The sequence below is a fragment of the Psammomys obesus genome, unplaced genomic scaffold (genome assembly GCF_907164565.1).
Source record: "Psammomys obesus unplaced genomic scaffold, mPsaObe1.curated_primary_1811, whole genome shotgun sequence".
Classification (NCBI taxonomy): Eukaryota; Metazoa; Chordata; class Mammalia; order Rodentia; family Muridae; genus Psammomys; species Psammomys obesus.
Window position 1 is genome coordinate 2644071 of NW_026587216.1, and position 22044 is coordinate 2666114.

Below are 22044 nucleotides of genomic sequence, written 5' to 3' on the forward strand. Positions count from 1 at the left end.
CCCCACATCCTTGCCAATATTCGTTGGTGTTCATTATGGTTCCCTCTCTGGTTATTCTTGGGATATTTTTTTTTTCATCCCAGAAGGAAACACAGTATTCCGTATCCATCCTTCCTGGATCTGCATTACCTTCCTCCCCTGGGCCCCTGGAAACCATAGCTTGCTCTTGGCACCCAGCTCCTGCTCCGATCACAGGCTCTGTACTCATTGGCCATCCCTTTGGCAGGGGTCTTTGGGTTTCCTGTGCAAGGTATCCCGTGTGACACCAGCCCTGGACTTTGTCCACTAGGAAAGGACCATGTAGGGTGCTCACAATCCCATTCTCAGAAGGAAGGGGAAATGCAGCCAACTTACCTCTGACTTGTGATTTTTGAATTCTGTGCAGACAGCTGAGAAGCATTACTTCTGCTGTGTTGGAGAAGATGCTTCTGGGAGAGACTGGCATTTGACTCAGCAAACTGAGCAAAGACTGTCACACTGACCATCGGTGGGCATCACTGATTACTGTAAGATCTTAACAACAAGAAGGCAGGAGAAGTGTGAACTTGCTTTTAGTTTCTTCTGCCCACTGCCCTCAGCCTGCAGATATAGAGAGGTTCACGCCTCAGGCTTTCTTGGGACTCCACCATCAAGAAAGCAAACTTGAGACATTTTGGCCTGACCTGGAGCATAAATAAACTTTTATAGTATATCTATCTATCTATCTATCTATCTATCTATCTATCTATCTATCTATCCATCCATCTCATTTTCACTATCTTCCATCCAGTTGCTGGGGAGACAAGCTGAGGAGACCTGGAAACAGAAGCCGTTCTGGAATTCTAACTTGAAGGTGGTGTGATGACAGCAAGATCTGGGTGATTTACCATTTCCAGGAAGATTCTCGTTTCTTTAAGTCATTTTATTTCATAGCTGCAAAGTTGAGGAGAAGCAGCAATGGGTGTGGTGGTCATAAGTCATGGTTTTTGACTGACAGCAGCCTACATTTATGTCAATTGTTTTTCTTGCCAGCGACCTCTCTTTTATGGCTGGCTTATTCAGAAACAACTGTTGTCAATTGTGCCATTTCTGCTTGTTCCAGGATGAAGAGTCCTAGTTCAGGATGAAACGGATCTCAAGACTATCTTGCTCAAAGAAGCAACGTTGTCACACACAAAGAAAAGTCAGAAAGCCTTGGATCTTTAACTTTCTGTTCTGAGTTTGAGATCAAGTGACTGGAGGTTTTGGTCTTGATTAATTGACCAGCTCTTGCATTTCTCAAATGCATTTGAATTTTACCTCAAGAAGTCAGGCTGGACCCCCATTTCCTGAGCCAGGTTATTAATCCCTTAAAAACAAAACACTCTTGGGTCCAGGCGTTTGGTTTTTCTTTTTTTTGTTGTTGTTGTTGGTTGTTTGGTTTTGTTTGTTTGTTTGTTTGTTTGTTTGTTTGTTTTGAGACAGGGTTTCTCTGTGTAGCTTTGGCTGGACTGGACTCCCTTTGTAGACCTGCCTGGTCTGGAACTCATAGAGATGCACCTGCCTCTGCTTCCCAAGGGCTGGGACTAAAGGTGTGCCACCACACCCGGCTTGGCATATGCTTTTAATCCCAGCACTTGGGAGGCAGAGGCAGGTGCATCTCTGTGAGTTCAAGGCCAGCCTAGACTACATAGTGAATGACTTCTAGGCCAGCTAGAGTTGTATAGTAAGACCTGGTTTCAAACAAACAAACATGCAAAAAACACTCTTAGGGCTCAGGAGATGGGTGGGTAAATGCCAGAGCCCAATCAAATGGCAGAGTCTAATAGTACCTGATTGGGGAGTGAGGACAAATCACACTACACATGGGATCGGCTTGAGAGGGCTGTCCGTCTGACTGAAGCAGCGTGGGTTTATTCTAGGGTTCATTATTTATAGAGGTGGCAAAAACAAGTCACATCTATACAAAAGGAAAAGGTGTGGAAATGCCTAACTTCTTTTCAAAAACTACTTCCCTAGACTGGGTATGGTCCAAGGTCACACAGATAAGCTTTAAGGAATTTGGCGAAACTTCCTCTTTTCTCAGTCAAGGTGAAGGTCAAACAAAGCAGTTTAAGGAGCAGCTCTCCACAGGTAAAGCGTTTTCTACACGTGCATATGCACCCTTACACTTACATTTGAAGAAGTGCGTCATAGTAGCAGACTTAGAAAACCCAGTACTGGGAGGTGGACATGGGAGGATCCTGAAGGCTAGCTGGCCAGCCAGTCAGTGAGCTCCAGGTTTAATGAGAGACACTGCTTCCAAATCCAAGGTGGAGAATAACAGAGGAAGACACCCAACTTCCAACCTCTCCCTCCACACATTCCTGAACAAATGTGTGCTTCTTTATAGGGATACTTTATAGGAATAAGAAGACAAAAGACAGATTATTAAATCCACTCAAATTAAGGCTTTATTTGTTATTCTCAAATAAGGTTATTTTTAACTCATTGGTATAGGATTTTATATTTTGATGCAAAAAATTTTGATTGGTATAGATTTTGGTATATTGATACAAAATTAAGTTTTGTGTTCAGTACACTTAAAACTGCTATTACAACCTGTTCAGGATATTAGATGATGCAAGTTAATTGTTAGTTAATCAACTCATGGTCATGTCAGAAACTAGTCTGTTGAACCTGATAAGGCCTGCTGCATCTCCCTGAGCCTGGCTCGAGTTTAGAGACCTGTCTTTAGCTTCTGATTTAAGAGGCGCTGGAGGTTTGTTGCTGGCCCACCTCTCCTTGCACTAACTTTGCCCTCTGTGTCATCTTACCTCACTTCCTTAACCCTACCTCCTGACCCAAACCTACAAAAAGGACCACTTTATTCAATAAACCGAGTTCCTGCTTTGACCGATCTCCAGGCTCGGTGGTGTTTTATTCCCTGGGGCATCTGGGGAGGTTCGGGCCTCGACACTCATCATCCCACTCAGTCATGGAGGGCATCCAGCTGGACTGGCCACCCTCCTTTCAGCTCCACCTGCCAGATATTAACCCGGCACTAGTCTATTTTAACATAGGAATATAAATCTTAGGTTTAACAGATAGATACAATTCTATAGACAGATAAGTCTTCCAAAGCCTCAGAGACCTACAGAATATGGCATTTAGAAATATTTTTATTATTTTAAAGATTCTTTGACAATGAGACATGTCACCTTCAGGCAGCAGCCAGCCTACCTCAAAGAAGATGAGGAGCATTGAAGAATCTCCATATGGTTTTGAATGTGGCAAACCAGCCATCTGGGCAAAAAGAAAATACTCTTTCTTCGAAACGGTCAGAATTCTGCCTAAAATGGGCAAGCTCAAATGCAGGCCAAGTCGACTGCAAAACTCTGCCAAGACAGGGTAGCAAGTCCTAAATAGTTTCTGCCTCACATATATGTCTGTCAAATATACTGAGCCAGAAGGCTGAAGATGATACTCCAACGTGACAGAGGGGTTTGGGTGACTGTTCAGTCAGAAAACTGCCCCTGTCAATTTTCTAACTTTTGAAAGTTGCTAACATATGCTTCCTATTTACTCAAGTAATTAATTTTATTCCTTCTCAAGTCTCTGATATGGTTGAAGACCCATCATAGTATTACAGAGGTAGTCATAGTACTACAGTTAGCTTAGTTGCTTAGGAATTAAAAAGATGTTCTAGCTCTAAATAGATGTTTTTAGGTTGATAGATACAAACTATAATAAATAACTTAGGTACAAAACTTTAGACCCTCATACATAGGATATTTTCTTCAAGGTTGTCAAATACATTTTAATTAGGCATTCTGTATAGTAGTCTTACCTATTTGTTTTTATAATTGTTTCATATTATTCTTACTGTTTAAGAAAATGGTCTTTTTATTTAGACAGAAAGGGGAATTGTTGGAGGTTGGTCTGATGTTAATTACTAGCCCTCTGTGTAACCTGCCTAAGTCATTATACCTGGTTGGCTAATTAAACAGCCTATACCTGGACAGGGCAAGATGGGGTAGATGTGGCTAAGATTCCTAGGCTTTGGAGAATCCCACTAGGAATCCTGTGAATGACAGATGGACTTGAAGAGAGGAAGAATATGAATGACAACATGGGTTAGTGTGGAGAAAAAACCACCTGGGGCTGGAGAAAGGGCTCCAATAATGGCACTGAAAGGCCCAGATAAAGAATAAATGCAAGTATTTATTTATAAGACTATGGATGGAAGATAGGATGGTTATGGTGAATGGCATTGGTTGAGGACTGGGAGATGGATGGTGAGGATATTGAGACAGTGTAAGTGAAATATCTGCCCAGCCCAAGGTAAATAAGGCAATGATAAATCTAATAGGTGTCTGGTATCTTATTATCTGTGATAGTAGTTTAGATAATGCCACCTCAATAATCACGAGCTAATAATAAACATAATATAGCCCAACACTCATTTTTTATATTTACTATAGAGCATATTTAAGACAGCATGTAGAAGAAGAAGGGGCATTGGCTCTTTAGCTCCTTGGCTCTTTGGCTCTTAGGTCTTGGCTTTTTCCTCCTGGGTCATCAGCTGAGCTAGCAAGCTTTTTGGCCTTGAACTTTTGGCTTTTGACAGAAAGCCTTTTTCTTCTGAGACATTGGCTGAGTAGGAAGATCAGCAGGGTGCTTTCTCTGGCTCTCTGAGCTAGCAGGTTTTTACCCCAGCATCTGGCTCCCAAGTCTACATTGGTAAAATTGAACAATTGGGATTTTCCTTTCATTACAACAACACTTTTCTCTTCTGGTGGTGTCCATAAGAGCGTGCAGCACTATGGTAGCCAGTAGAGGTGAAGCTTCCGATTGAGGACCAGCTAGGTTTTTTTTTCACGTTCTATGATGTAAGTATGTGGTGTCCTCAGCAACAGGGTCATACTGTCAAGTTCTGGAGGATAACCAATAGCATTTATAATAGCCTGTCATGTTTGGTGGGGGTGTCTATAGGACCCATTGGCTTCAAAAAGAGGCAACCCACTCCCGGTAACTAAACTTAGCTCTATAATTTATAAGATGAATGATTCTTAATTTCTCTAATTTTCTTTATCTATCACACGGTGAAAATCACATCCATCTTACAAAGTAATAACGTACTGTACATTTATTGATAATAAAGTACATTTAATGCACAATTCAATATGTACTTGTAAAATGAAATATTATATTCGTTTTTAGTTATGTTTGAATTAAATGAAGGAAAATATTCCACTTAAAAGGCACATGTCTTTTGATACTGCAAAAATATTTGCAATAATACTTTAAAAAGAAGTTAAACTTAAAAAAAAAAAAAGGCTTCAAGAACCATGCATGGAGAGGGCCTAGACGACCTGCTCAGATGTAGACCATAGGCAGCTCAGTCTCCATGTGGGTTCCCTAGTAAGGGGAGCAGGGGCTGTCTTTGACATGGGACTCAGTGGCCGGCTCTTTGAACATCTTCCCTGGCACGGGGGGCAGCCTTGCCAGGCCACAGAGGAAGACAATGAAGCCAGGCCTGATGAGACCTGATAGGCTAGGGTCAGAGAGTAGGGGAGGTTTCAGTGGACTAGGAAAGTGGCATAAGGGAAAAGGGAGGAAGGATGGGACTGGGAGGAGATGAGGGAGGGGACTGAAGAAGAGATACAAAGTGAATAAATAGCAATAATAAATAAATAAATAAATAAATAAATAAATAAAATGTCAGAATGCACTCTGCTCCTAATCAACACTTTCAATAAAAAAATAACGAAAGAAAGAGAGAGAGAGAGAGAAAGAAAGAAAGAAAGAAAGGAAGGAAGGAAGGAAGAAAGAAAGAAAGAAAGAAAGAAAGAAAGAAAGAAAGAAAGAGGGTGCATGTGTAACCTTCCCCAAAGCCCAATGCAGGCAGCTCTCCTACAGTACTGGGCAGTTCTCTAGTTGAATACCAGATGAAGGAGGAGTTAGGTTGGATTTATAGACCATGTGGTACTAAAAAGAAAAAAAAAAAAAAAAAAAAAAAGCAGTGTTTCTTTAAACACCAGAGTTATGCTCAAGGTGTTTTCATGATGAGAAGCCAACCTGCGCCATTGACGGTTCCGCTTCTCCATCCAAAGCTAGGCCTGGACAGTGAGGGCAGAGTCACTGACCTCTTTCTTCAAACTCATTTCTCCAGCTGTTCTGGTGACTAGCTCTGCAATACACTGGGGAGAGGGGTAGTCATGAAGAGAAGCCCCCTTTCTGCTTCTCCCTCACAAGCCCAGTTCCCTGAGATGTGTGGGTTCAATTCCTTTGTGCTTTTGTTGGCCTTTGTTCATTTTTTCTTTCTCTCCCCTCCCTTCCCTTCCATTTCTACCCCTCCCATTTTTGAGACAACATTTTGCATGTATAGCATGGTTTCTGAGGGGTTTTCAGGTCCCTGCCTCCCCCCCTGTGGGAGGAATGGGATTACAGGGTCTGGTTTCACACAGGTGCTGGGGGGCTAAAACTCAGGTCTCCATACTTGTGTGGTAAATGTGGGGGGCTCACTTAGGTCTCCATACTTGTGTGGTAGATGCTTCATCCACTGAACCACCTCCTTCGTGAAAATTCTTCAACTGTACCTTGAGAGTTTTTCAAAGTTCTGTCTGGCTTCCAGTCCCATACGGTACAACATAAAACAACAATAATGCCATCGGCTACATCTGTGCAGGGATTCTAGGTTATCGCCATGCCTGGTACTTGGTTGGAGTATGAGTCCAAGTGGGTTGCATAGCAATGGGAAGAGGGACTGCCTCTGACATAATCTGATTGGCCTGCTCTTTGATCACCTCCCCCTGAGGGGGGAGCAGCCTTACCAGGCCACAGAAGATGACAACGCAGCCACTCCTGATGAGATCTGATAGACTAAGATCAGAAGGAAGGAGAGGAGGACCTCCCCTACCAGTGGACTTGGGGAGGGGCATGCATGAAGAAGGGGGAGGGAGGGTGGGAACAGGAGGGGAAGAGAGAGGGGCTTATGGGGGGATACAAAGTGAATAAAGTGTAATTAATAAAATAATACTGTCAGTATTTTGTGTTGGAATTTCATCCTCTTTGGTTAAGCTTAGCGAAGTCATATTTTTATAGAATTGGCTAACTAAGACATAAGCACAAATCTCCACCGCATATTTTGCAAACCAACGAACATTGAAATAAAGGATGCAAGCTGGGCGGTGGTGATCTCAGTACTTCGGAGGCAGAGGCAGGAAGATCTCTGTTAAAGTAACTTTTATGAGACTGCTGCAGTTTATCTTAGAGGCTTTCTGCATCTGCCTGCTAACCTAGGCCTAGTCCTGGGCGCTTCTAGCCTCCACACTATCTAATCTAGGCCTAGAATGTTTTCAGCCTCTGAGACTTACTGCTGAATAAGCTCAGCCTTCCTAGCTCTTTCTGAACTCTTTCTGAACTCTGGCTGGCTGGTTCAACCTAGATGTTTTGGCTCAAGCTAACACTAGCGATCTCTTCTAATCTTCTTGCTCCATCTCATTCCTGGCTTGTTCTGTCTTCAACCTGTCTCTGTGAATCTCTCCCAGTAAAACTGCTTCTGAATTCCACTCAGCTACACTCACTTCCTCTCAACCCACTGACGCAAACAAACTGCCGAACCGAACTGACTAGAACTGAGAGGTCAGTACGCCTCTGTCTTCTGGGACTAAAGGCCTGTGCCACCACCACCTGGTGTGTCTGCATTCCAGGGGGATCACACAGACTTAGAAGGTCTTGACAGAGCAGCCATGGTCTGAATTAAAATTCCTCTACAGATCTCTGAGTTCAAGTCCAGCCTGGTCTATAGAGTGAGTTCCAGGACAGCCAGAACTACACAGAGAAACCCTGTCTGAAACAAACAAACAAACAGAAAGAAAGGTGGGATACATAGTTAGCTTTTAAACCGTGTTTAACACGTTTAATCTTCCTGTCTTGTGTATATTTTTAAAAGTGAGGACTGACCAAGGATGAAAAGCTTTGGTTCTTGTTTGGATTTTCTGGTGTCAGACACAAGACGCTGCGCAGTGAAGGGTGTGAATGGAGATGGGTTGGTTCTTCTCTCTTGAACATTCTTGGAGAATGCATTGGTCTTGAGAAAAGATCTCAGAGAGCAAAGAGAAGAAGCCAGCCTTCCTGGAAAACACCAGCCACAATCCATATTTAGGCGCTTCCAATTCATCTCCAAATTCATCCATAGGGTATGATTTTTGAGAAGAAACAGATGTTTTCAGAGACCTTCACATTGCTATGAAAACTGGAAAAAAGCCACAGATAGAGATGTTTATATAGTCTATTTTCATAATATTTTTCTATTTCACACTAATAATAAAATGGTATAGGCTCCTGTACTGGTATTTTTAGTGTTTTATATAATTGGTTAACTAAGATATAAGCACAAATCTCCACAGCATGTTTTGCAAACTAACGGAACATTGAAATAAGGGTGCAAGCTGGGCGGTGGTGACGCACGCCTTTAATCCCAGTGTTTAGGAGGCAGAGGCAGGAAGATCTCTGATGACCTTTCATTGTCGTCAAAACAAGAGATAATTTTCAATGTATATGAAATATATCGGTTTTTACCCACATTCTTCTTTCTTTCCAAAGCAAACATCATAGTTTCTTGCATACGTGTTTACAAACTTAATAGTGTGCCATAGCAAAATACGACAGATGGGGTTTTAAACAATCTGAGTTTTGTAAGACCATGATCAGGCAATGGCAGACTTAGTTCTGATATAGATTCTCCTCCAGCCCACAGATGGCTGGCTGCAATTATTATTTAATAATAGTAATAACAACATTGTTAATAGTAATATTTCCTAATATGGCTTCCCCTTGCTATCGTTACACAGAGGGGAAAAAGGGGATAGAAATTATCTCTCAGTTGTGCATGTGTCTGTATGTGTCCACTTGTGTGCATGTGTGCCTGCATGCATGTGTGTGATGGCAGGGCCCATGGAGATTAAAAAAGGGTTGGATCCCTTTGGAGGCCGAATTATAGGAAGTTGTGAACCACCAGATGCAGATACTGGAAACTGGATACTGGGTTCTTTGCACGGTCAGTTTGTGCGCCTAACCACTAGGCCATCTCTCCAGCTCTAGCATCTCTTCCTATGAGAATTCCAATCATTGGACCAGTATTCCAGATTGCATCTTTAGCGTTCCTATCTTCAAATCTAGTTGTTGTGTATCAATAGGGATACGTTGTGAGAAATGTGTCATTAGGTGGTTTTCCGATTGTGCAGACATTAGAGAGTGTTATACAGATCACACAAGCCTACAGCTTATAACCTGCTGCTCACCTAGGCTAGCTACTGTGTATACCACTGTGGTTGACCAAAATGTAATGTGACACATGATTGTATATCCACAATAGGGAATTAGGACTTCACCATATGAATTTGGGGACAACAGGACATGCAGTTTCTAACACCTATTTCTTTTTTAAGACAGATATATATTACATCCCAACCACAGTTTCCCCTTCCTGCCCAAGTACCTCTCCTCTCTCTCAGATCCACCCACCTCCTCCTTACCTCATAAAATGAAAAAAAAAAATTCTATTAGATTTTACATCTTTTTAATCTTGAATTTTCCACTTTTAGTAGTCTGTTTTGTAATGTGTTTTATAATTTGTTTCTTGGAGATTTAATATATGTCTCAGCATCTCTCATCGCTCATCAGAGAAACTTCTTACTGCAGTCGATCGTAATCACCGCAGACAGTCTAACCTGGTCAGTGTGCAGAGGGTAAGACTGTTGTGTGACAGAATTTGTCCTCAGGAGATGCAACACACAAGTCTACTCACTCCAGACAGGGATCCCATGACGTACCCAAGGATGGACACCACCAATGTCCAACTTGGGGACTCAATTTGTTTCACTGGGGTTACTTACAGGAATGTGGGCGAAGGGTTACTCAGAGTAGCAGAAATGACTCGAAGACAGCTGCATCACCAAAGCCCACCCCAGGACTGGTGACAGCTCACGAAGCTGGGACCCCAGGAGCACACTGCACAGCCTGCAGGTCGGGGACTGTTTTTCCAGTGCCTCAGTTGGTCTGAACCTCTTCCAAATAGCTCAGTTGCTTTCTGTTCCCTCCCCCCCATCTCTCGCCCCGGGGCAGCTGGTGTGATCCCTAGAGCCTTCTTTGCAGCTAGGCTTGCCTGAGAGAGACACCCAACTTTTACTGCTTCTCTGGCGAGGAGGAGCATAGTGAATTTGGTCAGCTTCACGAACTTTCTTGAGCGGTTTTGAGTTATTTCCCTTCCTGTTTGTAGAGCCTCTCTATAGGGTGGAATGGTCCAGTCTCAGAAGAAACTCTCGCACAATTTAAAGACACTGTAGAGTGCTCAGCCCCAAATGGGACTCTCCTGTCACACCCCTCCCTCCTAGACTCAGGGCCTTCAAGAAGGAAGATGGTAGGTGACTTCCAGGAAACTTTTCTAGATACAACAGGACAGTTGCACATATGAAATCATGGCGATGGTAACGGCGCACACAAGACCTGCACAAGCTCAGAGTGGATGAAATCCTGGCATAGATGAGAAAAGGTAGACAAGAAATCTCACCCTCCTGATACAGGTTGAAGAAGGTGGACACAAAATCCCACCCCAGCTGAGGAGCTATGGATGTTTGTGTTCTGGGAGAAGGATAGTCAGTTTCCTGTGTGATGATAGGACACAACCACTGTCTCTAGTTAAGAAAAGAAGAGAGGCAGGGCATAGGGGGAGGGTCAGACACAAAGAGACAGAGAGGGACAGAGGGGGGCTCAAAGTTGAGAGGGAAGGGACAGGAGGGTGGAGAGTGACTTTATAAGAGGAATTAGGAGAAGGGTCTAAATACATTCAAAATACCCTGTATGAAGTTCTCAGAGAATTAATAAAACTATTGTTAATAAATAAAATGTGCTTTAAAAGAATCAACATGCACATTAGAAATGAGACTTTTCTAAAAGAATTCAATTGTGAGTTGGCAGTTAGGTTTGACAAAGAGGTCTAGTAGTGTGAAGGGCAATTTCCAAAAGCTGAAAAGGCTTAATGTGCAGCACTGAGAACTTACAGAAAGATATTTTAATGTGTGATGACTTACAAGCATTTTACTAACAAACACTACAATGGCAAGAGAAATGAAATTAAGAATACTTCCATTTTGCCTCTCTTTTTCTGAGACTGGTGAGGTAGCGAAGTTTCGAAGTGAAGATAAATAGTGTTGTTAGTAGGTATTCCATAAGTCTCTCGTTGGTAATATATTGATTTTGAAGTAATTATAAAAGACTACATGTCTGGGATAAATCATTATGCAAGTCAGATAGTCTTTAATTCTCTATCATCAACAAAACTTCAGTTTATAGATCATTAAGAAATGTTATTTTTGCCAGGCTGTCTGGCGCACACCTTTAGTCCCGGCCCTTGGCAGACGCAGCCGAATCTCTGAGTTTGGGGCCGACCTGGTCTACAGGGTAAGTTCCAGCATGGCCAGGACTACAGGGAGAGACTTTGTCTTGAAAAAACAAATAGAGAAGTTATTTGGAGTATCATGTGTTGCATGCCCTGGGTGTGTGATTAAGCTGATGTGGAAGCTCTAGAGATGGCTGGATGTTCTCTGCTGCTTCTCACGTTTTTCCTTTAAGGCGTGGCCTCTCACTGACCCAGAAGCCCACTCTTCTGGCCAGGATGACTGGTTGTTGCGCTCTCTGCATCCACCAATCTCCATCCTCCTTTCCTGGCGTTACAGGCACGTACGGTTTACTTGGCTCTTTAAGGATGTTGGGGATTTGAACTCAGATCCTCTTCCTTGCACAACAAGCACTCTTTAACACTGAGCCATCTCCTAGCCTCCAAATAATACTTGAGTGAGAATCCCAAAAAGATGGATTACGAGGAATTTTCAGGAATGATAATTTAAACAGTTTCAAAGAGGTTGGACAGTGGTGGTGCACACTTTTGATCTTAGCACTTGGGAAGCAGAAGCAGGTGGATCTCTGGGATCTCTGAGTATAAGGCCAGCCTGGTCTACAGACTGAGTTCCAGGATAGCCTGGGCTACATAGAGAAACCCTGTCTTGAAAAATAGACAAGCAAAAAAAAAAAAAAAAAAAAAAAAAAAAAAAAAAAAAAAAAAAAAAAACAACAACAACAACAAAGAAAAAATATTTTAGAGTTTAAGTGATGATTTAAGGGTAAAAATCCATTTTTAGGTATGCATTTTATAAACATTACTTTTCAAAGGCTCTATCTTTATAAAGGCTAAGAATACAGTTGACATTAAACTTTCATTCTCATGTAAAGGATCATTCATTAACAGGGACATGAATTAATGTTTGAAGATGCTATTCATCCTATGAGAGCTTGACTTCCAATGCAATATTTGTTCAGTAAGTTGTAATGAAAACATAGCACCTATATTGTTTTGATAAATGGTGAATTGATAATAATTAGACTGATAACACAATCTAGAGGAAATTAATCTTGACTGTCAATGTAGAGGAATATTTTTTGCTGCAAAAAAGTAATATATCAAAAGAAGATTTCTGCACATAAATCATAGTGTACTTGTTTAGAATATAATAGAAATGGGTGTTCTAAGAGAAAGGGGAATTGGATAACATTTCCTATTGTTAAAAAAGAAACATTGTAGAGTAAGAAATAAAAGCTAAAAAAAAAACATTGTTTTACTTTAGCATTTTTAAAATTAATTTTTAGGTTAGCATATAAATGCATTTCATTATGCCACGTTTTGTAGATATGTGTCATTATACCTGTTCTCAGTCATTCACATCCCCAGTGCTGTCACTGGCACCCCTTTGATCACTAGTCCCCTTCCTTCTCCAAATATGCCTCCATATGTGTAGGTTTAGATTTTTCCACAAACCTACATTATTTAGAGTTCTTAAACGCTTCTATCTCTCTTCCACCCACTGACCAGAGGTAGGGGAGAAAGAAGGTTATTAGGAAAAGAGGGTTGTAGACCTTTTTAGAAGCAGTTCCTTGGGGTGAGTCCACTCTGCTGTCTGGACACCAGCAGTCCAGTCCAAATGCCGATGCCAAACAGCAACAGGAAACAGCTGATTCAGCAGAAACAGTAAGACTCCACTGAATCAGAACATGTCATCGAAAACCTAAAAACTCAGTTGGTTTGCCCTGAGAAGTTCTCTGGAACGTTTCTCTTTTCAAAGTCAAGTGTTGAAGAATGAAGTTGGATGAAGTGATATCGATCTATAAAGTGTCCTCTCACTGTCCTTGGCTTCTATATCTCCTTTCCTCAGAGTCCACCCTGGCTGTTTTCAGCTGCCCCTCTCACAAGACAGCCCAAAACAAAACATCACATGACACATATGAATCTTCAAAGAAACCAGAAACTTCCAATTCACATATGTTTTGTGTTGGTATAATGTTCTTTTGGAACGTATACACCTTACCCTTCCTTGTACATTCAAATGCTGATTTCTCTCCCCGACCATCTGGTTTCAATCCGGACATTGCATTGTGATACTTATTCTAAGCATCACCTGTCTCAAATTTGTGTAAACATTCTGCCATTTGTTCTCTAATTTGTCAAAACAACCAACCACAATAGTGAGCAATGGAGAGGTTAGGGTGGGACATCCTGGTTCAGAGTGGGAGGAGCGGAAGGAAGAGAAGGAGAGGAAGAAGTAGGAGAGAGGAGAAGAGGAGGAGCTGGAGGAAACGTCTTGGAACAACGAGGAGAAATGAGCTGTACCTAAGATACCACTAAAAGTAAGTATAATGAGTGAATTTGAATGGTAGGAAACTATGCGGGCTTGGAGGTTCAGGATGGAGTAACTATTGACCAGCATTGTGTTCTAGGTTAACTAAATAAAACCTAGTCTCTGTGAGGTGATTTGGTTATAGAGCTGTTTAGGAATAACCGCAGCTTTACTAAAAGATATATCAATAATAAATATTAATGTCCAAATACAACAGTTTTGTTTTTGTTTTTTTAATCTGAAATAGGGTTTCCTTGTGTATCCTTGGCTGTCCTGGATTCATTTTGTAGATCAGGCTGGCCTCGAATTTAAGAGATCTCCCTCCCTCTTCCTTCCCTAGTGATGGGATTAAAGGCGTGTACAACCACACCCAGCTTCCTTATGTTTTTTTTTAAATCAAGTGTGTTCTCTTACACTTTTTTTCTTCACTACCTAAAATGTTTTCCTCTGTAATGACCCAGTTTCCACTTTCATATGTGCCCCCAGTAGTGAGAAGTTTGTTTTCTTTAAAATCACAAAATGTTATGAGAATGTGTTTTGTTTTGTTTCTAATCCCAGGTGTGGGATGTGGGGCTGCTTCAGATTGTCCACAGCTCTATGATTTGCCTCCTGCTCTGGCAGGGGTGTGATTTTGCCAGCTGCAGATTGTTTCTGCGAGTGTATGATGTTTGGAATTCTGGGGACTCCTGAGAGAGTTTGTAAATGCTAAACCCCAAGAAGGGTGGTGGCAAATTCTGCTCATCCTTCTGCTGCTGTTTCTGATTGCTGGTTTCTGTTGCTGAGGCTGATTGCTCTTTGTCATGAGCAAAGAGACAAGTAGAAGACATTGACCATCCCGTCAACGAAATTGCTCCCAGGAACTCAATGCACCTAATCACCAGGAAGTGGCCTAATGATATCAATGCTCCCTTTCCCCTCTATCCTTTATTTCTCTCCTATCTAGTATTAGGCAATTAATAAGATTGGAAGAGAGAAAAAGGAATCCACAAAGTAGCAAAATCTGGTGACAGTTATCTCCTTCATTTTTTTTTTTTTAATGTGTGTGTATTTCTGTGCTTGCACACACATGGGCACTTACTTGTCTGTCTGCGTACCGTATGCCTGCAGGTACCCATGCAGATCAGAGAAGAGTGTTGGATCCCCAGGAACCAGAGCCACAGTTGGTTGACTGTGTCAGGTGTCCTATGTTGGTCCTGGAACTGAACCCAGGTCCCAGGAGCTTAACTGCTGAGCCATCTGTGCAGCCCTGATATTTTCTTTTTTGCTGCTGTTTGTTCCAAAGGATATGCTTTCCAGAATATTGTAATAATGGCCATTAAAACGAAAGTCTATATCTATAACACTTCAAAATGTGTTCAATAGACTCTTAAATACCATATAGAGTTGGTATCATTCTTAAAAAAAAAATAAAGTATATAGTGTGTGCACACACGTGTGTATGGGAGGTCTGTGGCCAGACTTTTGGCTACTTTGTGGGTTCCTTTTTCTCTCTGCTCCACCCTTCTAACCACCCAGTGCTAGGTATGAGAGAAAGAAGGTTAGAGGGAGAAGGGAAAACTTGCCTTGGGGCAAGTTTGATCTTTGCTGTCAGGATATCTAAATTATTCTTCTCGTCTCTTTGTTTCTTCTTTGTGCACAACGACTTAACAAACTGCAGCCAACAGCATCTAACCACCAACCAGTCAACAACAGCAACAGCACCTCTCAGGGCCCTCGAATTTTTCTGCCTCTGAAAAGTTCCCAGAATTCCAAGCGCCATACACTCACAGAAACTATGTACAGCTTGCAAAATCATGGCCCTGCTAGAGCACGAGGCACCTGCTGTGAAGCAGCCCCATAACCCCCACACCTGGGATTAAATCGAAACCCTGTTCCTATATTTATGTATTTTTAAAGGAACCAAAATTACAAGATGCTCACTACAGGTATCAACTCGAATCTTTGAGGGAAAGCACAGTTATTAAGAATATGTTGAGGATGGGAGAGATGGCTCAGCTGTTAAGAGCGGCTGTTACTATTGCAGGAGTCCTCAGTTCATTGCACTCACACTGTGGCCTACAACCATCCATAACTCCAGATTCGGGGGGACTGATGGCCTCTTCTGCCCTCCGAGAGGCAGGCATGTAAGGGATGCCCAAAATACGCAGGAGCCAAACACTCATGCACATACAATCAAATGTATATATTTAAGGATGTAACTTAAGGCAAAATCACTGAGGCGGAAGGTGGAATTGGGGCCACTAGCAAGGATATGTTAGCTTAATGAATCCATATTATTTCGATGGCCTTGACTCGGAGAAATGGTCATGTCTATCGACCAGACTCCCTTCTCCTTTGGCATGAACTGAGAAGACCCTTTTTTATCTGTGTGAGTCCTATTTTACTTACCATGTCTGTGATCCTTATTAGGCAAAGTTCACCTCCTCAGACAGTGACTACTCTTCCTAGCAAATTGTTTGGGCTAATTCTTGAAACCATATTAAGCCAAAAATCTTGTTTGATTCAATATCATAGTGGAGAAGTAAATACAATTAGAAACAGTGGAAGTAGCTTAGCTTGGTGCTGGCCTGAATTATAATCATTACAATCTTATTCAGAGCCTTACAGAGAGGTAATTTGGTGTTAAGGATTGTCCTGGAGATAGAACACAGGGCTTTGCATATTCTAGATATATTCTCTACCGCTGATAAACCCCTAGCAAAAGATAATTTTCAGGGATTGTTCTAGGTCAGAGTTCAATGTGTCTATCTATCTATCTATCTTTTACATATTTAATACTGTATTGTGCCTTTTATTGGCATCAAGAAATCAAACACTAAACGGATCCAGAAATAATGACTTTTATTAATTAACCCTTCAATCTAGTTTTTTATTAATTAATATTATTATTACAATTTATTCACTTTGTATCCTGGCTGTGGCACCCTCCCTTCTCTCCTCCCATGCCCCACCCTCCTCCCTCCCTCATCTCTTCCAGTGCCCCTCCCCCAGTCCAATGATAGCAGAGGTCCTCCTCCCCTTGTCTCTGACCCTAGCCTATCAGGTCTCATCAGGACTGGCTGATGAGGTCTTCCTCTGTGGCCTGGCAAGGCTGCTCCTCCCACCAGGGGGAGGTGATCAGAGAGCCTGCCACTGAGTTCATGTCAGAGAAAGCCCCTGCTCCCCTTATTAGGGAACCTACTTGGAGAATGAGTCTATGGGCTACATCTGAGCAGGGGTTTTAGGTCCTCTCCATGCATGGCCCTTGGTTGGGGTATCAGTCTCTGCAGGGCCCCCAGGGCCCAGTTTTATTTTGTTTTGTTTTGGTTTGGTTTTGGCTCTGTTGCTCTCCTTGTGGAGCTCCTGTCCCCTCCAGGTCTTTCTATCTCCTCCTTCTTTCATAATATTCCATGCACTCTGTCCAAAGTTTGGCTATGAGTCTCAGCTTCTGCTTCGATACCTCAATCAGTGGAGTCTTTCAGAGGCCCTCTGTGATAGGCTCCTGTCCTATTCCCTGTCTTCTCCTGCTTCTGATGTCTCTTGTGTTTTCCTTTTGAATGAGGATTGCACATCTTTCCTAGAGTCTTCCTTGTTGTTTAGCTTCTTTAGGAGTATAGATTTGAAGGATATTTGATCAGCCATGTTGTAGCAGCTTTATTCATAATAGCCAGAATCTGGAAACAACCCAGATGGAATGGATACAGAAATTGTGGAACATTTACACAATGGAATACTACTCAGCTACTAAAAACAAGGAAATCATGAAATTTGCAGGCAAATGGTGGGAACTAGAAAAGATCATCTTGAGTGAGGTAACCCAGAAGCAGAGAGACACACATGATATATACTCACTAATAAGTGGCTATCTATTTTATTTTTCAGGCTCATTGGTCTTTTGCCTGTCTGTATGTCTGTGAGAGGGTATCAGATTTTCTGGAACTCAAGTTAAACAGTTTTGAGCTGCCATATGGTTGCTGGGAATTGAACCTAGGACCCTTAGGAAGAGCAGTCAGTGCTCTTAACCACTGAGCCAACGTCTTCAGCCCTTAGATAAGGCTTTCTATTGGAAGCTCATGGGATGACCATGATGTACTTACCTATGCTCTTTGTTTGGTTGATTTTGAGGCTGGCCTTTGCCACATTGCTTGGGCGTTGGACTCCTGGGTTCAGGTGATTCTTCTGCTGGGACCATAGATACATGCCACTGTACCTAGCTTTTTGGTTTTTCTTAATTGACAATCTTTAAAACAAACAAACAAACAAACAAACAAACCAAACCAGACAACCAACCAACCAACCAAAGAAACTTCACATAGTTCTGCTTCTCAGGTGCTCCTGGTAAACTGAAATGTGCAGAAGCCCTGGTTCCACCTTATTCACTGGTCAAGAGGCAATCTGTTGAAGCTTTGCTGGTGTTCCCTTAAACAGTACATACGGATCTGCATTTGCTGTCTCTGTGGCTTTTTTGCACACTAGCCTGCCTCACTCCTTTCTGGGCTCTGCTTGACTGTGATAGGCACTTTAAATGGCGGCATTAAGTTCAGATAGCTCATTATTCCTCCTTAGGTCAGAAGGAGTCTACAGACAGCTAAATATTGATATTGCATTATCGTAATGCTATTACAAATTACTTTTAATGCAGTTTCATGATGGAAACTCCATGAAACAGGTCATAAAACTGACCAGTGCTTTTGGAGCCCTGGAAAAGAAAGATGGTATTTCCCTAAATTACTGTTACTGTATGGCCCAGGCATGACATTTAAAGTATGTGGAATATCTTTGTTCTAGTGAGGAATCTCCATGTATCTTCTCTGAGATGACAAAGTTCAAATAACCAATTTTATTTTCTTTTATTGGTGTTGTCTAGCTGCCACAGGTTTCAGTATAACTGTCATGTTCTTCATGACCTGTGTTCTCCATCCTCTCTGAAATTAACTCCTGGTCTAGTTAATTTTGTTGGTTCTCATTTTTTACATTTATGGGTTTTGTTTTGTTTTTTTTTTCCCCCAAAGATAGCTGGAAGACTTAATACATTTTGATTCTACTTACAGGGTTACTGTTTTATGTTTTTCTTTCTTTCATTCCATCTGCCACCTATAGGAATTATTTTGAATGTAGTCTTTGGGGGCATGGACTTTACAGTGGTTCTATAGTGCCTGACATGCAACATAGGACCTTTTATATAACAGCACCTGTTATGCCCTGACAGAATTAACAGTAAAACAACAATAACAGAAACACTGATTTCAAATCAGGAGAGAAAAAGGACATTTTATCCAAACCAACTCTTGGACGCCTTATTAAAAAGAATGAACGCTCCATCTACATAGTAGACTTTACACGCTTTAACTAAAAGGAATGTTTTTATGTAAGGCGGGCAGTAAACTTTTTCTCTAATGGTCGGAGTGAGAAAGTAGTTATGCGTCTTTAAACTGCTAACTCGAGCTTCCATCTTGCATGTGTGCTTTATCTGGTCTGCCCGAGATGCCCTGAGCATGAACCCTAGTACCCCTCAAGGTTTCATTTCCACTCTAACAAGATTAAAGAAATGATCATGAAAGAGGAAAAACTGGCCAAAATGCAAGCACAAGGGTGCATTGGTGGGAAAGGAACCATTCACAGAAAAGAACAACAGACACAGCAGACAATAAAAAAACTGCAGTTCTCCTTGAAGAACTGCAATGGGGTGAACAAGATCTCTGATATTGAAGAGGTGAACATATTTACAAACCAAGGAATAGTAATCCACTTTTAAGAGGCTGGCGTTTAAGAGGCTAGGCATCTCTGGCATCAAACACCTTCATCATTATCGGCCATGCTCAGACAAAGCAGCTGACAGAAATACTTCCCAGCATCCTACACCAGCTTGGTCCAGACAACCTGGCTAGATTAAGGACACTGGCTGAAGCTCTGCCCAAACTATGGATGGAAAAGCACCAGTTGCTACTGGGAAGGGTGTTGATGAAGAAGTTTCAGATCTGGTGAAGAATTTTGATGAGGCTTCTGAGCATGAGGCAAACTGAATTGAGGTGGCTTCTGAAGAAGCTGACACTTGCAGAAGTTACAGGAACCGTTTTATTAATTAATTAATTTAGAGACAGGGTTTCTCTGTGTAGCCTTGGCTGTCCTGGACTCCCTTTATAGACCAGGCTGGCCTCAAACTCACAGAGATCCGCCTGCCTCTGCCTCCCGGATGCTGGGACTAACGGTGTGCGCCACTGCTGCCCGCCTGGAGCTGCTATTTTATATCATGGCTGCTTTTAAAAATTCTCTTGTTTACGGATCTGATAAAATCTAGATCGCTTATATTTTTAAGTCCAAACACCCTGGACACTGCAGCTCTCTTCAGTTTTTGCTTACACACAATTCAATCTTTTTAGAAAATTAAGCCTGGGAATAAAGTTTGGTATTATAGGGTTAATAAAAGTCTTTGTCTAGTTTAAAAAAACAAACCTGCTAATTTCTTTAAATTTATCATTTCATGAACTTTTAAGACTGTGGACAAAGCTTCCCCTGTGACTGTGGAGTGCCTGAGCTGTCCCAAGTGACGAACGAGAATCCGCAGAAACCCTACTCCGTTCACACAGTGGCCGGAAGCCTATATGTTTTTCAGAACTGGCTAACAGAATCTAAGGCCACATTTACTAGGTGGATTTGCCAAATTTTGGTAGGATAAAGCAGGCTGCCTTGGAGTTGTCAAGGGCAGGGTTGAGTGGCTCTGCCCGCAGGTCGTGCTCACGGGCCTGTCTCTAAAGCTGCTCACTTGCACTCTGTTTCAGGCCACTTTCTTTTCCATTTGAAAACCTCTGAACGCCTGATTGAGGATGGTAGGCGCAATGTGTGCCAAGTCTGTTTTTTAGTTATTTAGCTGGGCAAAAGGTTGCAAGATATGGTTCACAGCAGGGAAAGTAACTTTCCATGCCTTTTGGATGTTTTAAAGTTGTTGAGTGATTTTTTTTTTCCGTAAAATTTCCATAAATAAATAACTTGTACCAGTGTTCTTAGCTTGGTTTTCAGAGTGCCTTCTTCAGAGTTTCAGAGTTTTCAGAGTTTTCTTCTTCCCATAAGCCAGTCTCTAGCCTCATCCTCTCAAGTAAAGGGATTGAGACCCTGGGCTAAAACTCAAACAGTGCAAGTCTGAATTAAAAGTATGAAAAATTTTAGCTTTTCATACTTTTTGAAAAACAAATTTTGTTTCGTTTTCTTTTCAAGACTGTGTTTTTCTGTTTAACAGAGCCCTGGCTCTCCCGGACTCACTTTTTAGACCAGGCTCGCCTTGAACTCAAAGAGATCCGCCTGCCTCTGCCTCCCGAGTTAATCTTAGCATCTTAAAAGTTCTTAAATTTATGAAGTTATACTGCAAGCCTCAATTTTGCTATTAATATGCCATGTTCCTGGCTGGCAGCTGGGAGGAGAGCTCTGGGGTTTCCAGGCACTCTTTCCAAGCCCTTGTAAGGCCCTAATATGCTTTCCTGTTTGAGTATTTCTCTCTCAAAGATCCAGGTAAGACCTCCGTTTTCATACATATTTCTAGCGTCCCACCTAAAGACAACGTGTGTCTTCCAAGTTTGCCGGGGTGATTCCCCTCAGCCTTCTCTTGCACAGTCTGCCTCTGCAGGCCACTAGCCCGCAGTTGGTGTGTATTTTTGTGTACTTTGTTCAGAGCGAATGAGAACCTACCAACGAGTAGACTTAAACTCCCTCAGTGCAAAGAGAATGGCAATCAGACCTACGTAGGCGCAGACACACATGCTAAGTCTTCTCTGTCTTCCCTATATCCACTTACCTACATATTTTGTGGTATAATCTCAAACAGAAGTTTGTCCCTTCCCCCCGGGGGAGGCGTGAGAGGCACTTTTTGAAATTCGGTTCAGGGTCTTTGAAACACTCTGTCTCTTAACAGGTTTAACAACTGTCTACCTTCGGGTCACCTTCCAGACTGTTTGTGATTAGTAACACCTAGAACCGGTCTCTCTCTCTCTCTCTTTTAATTTAAATGTACGGCTTAGGAGCGTCTTCTTCGGGTCGTGCAAGCACGCCCATCATGTCTGCGCCGTCAGCCTTCCCCCAGAATTGTCATTATCTCCCAGCGCCCGTCTGGCAAACGTCTGCTTCCACAGTTCACTCCGCGCCGGTGAACGCCGCCGATGCGCATTCCATTCCCGCAGGTGCCGGGTCTGCGCGGTCTCCGCGGTCTCCGCCGCGCTTCCCGCCGGGCTCACTCTCCGCGGCGTCCTCTCCCCATTCCGGCAAGTCCGTCCTCCCGGCGGCCCCCGCCCCGGGCCCCCCGGCGCAGCCCCGGCAGGTCCGCCCGGCCGCAGTTCGGCCGGAACTTTCCCGCAGCCGGGGCAGAGCGCGGCGGGCGCGCGGGGCGGGCGCGAGCGGGCGCGGCGGG

General features: G+C 42.6%; 1 pseudogene; it reads left to right on the forward strand.

Annotated features, from left to right (window-relative positions):
• The window catches only part of LOC129673657 (transcription factor BTF3-like), a 63763-nt pseudogene extending 44091 nt beyond the window's left edge, over positions 1-19672 (forward strand).
• The last annotated feature ends 2372 nt before the right edge of the window (positions 19673-22044 follow it).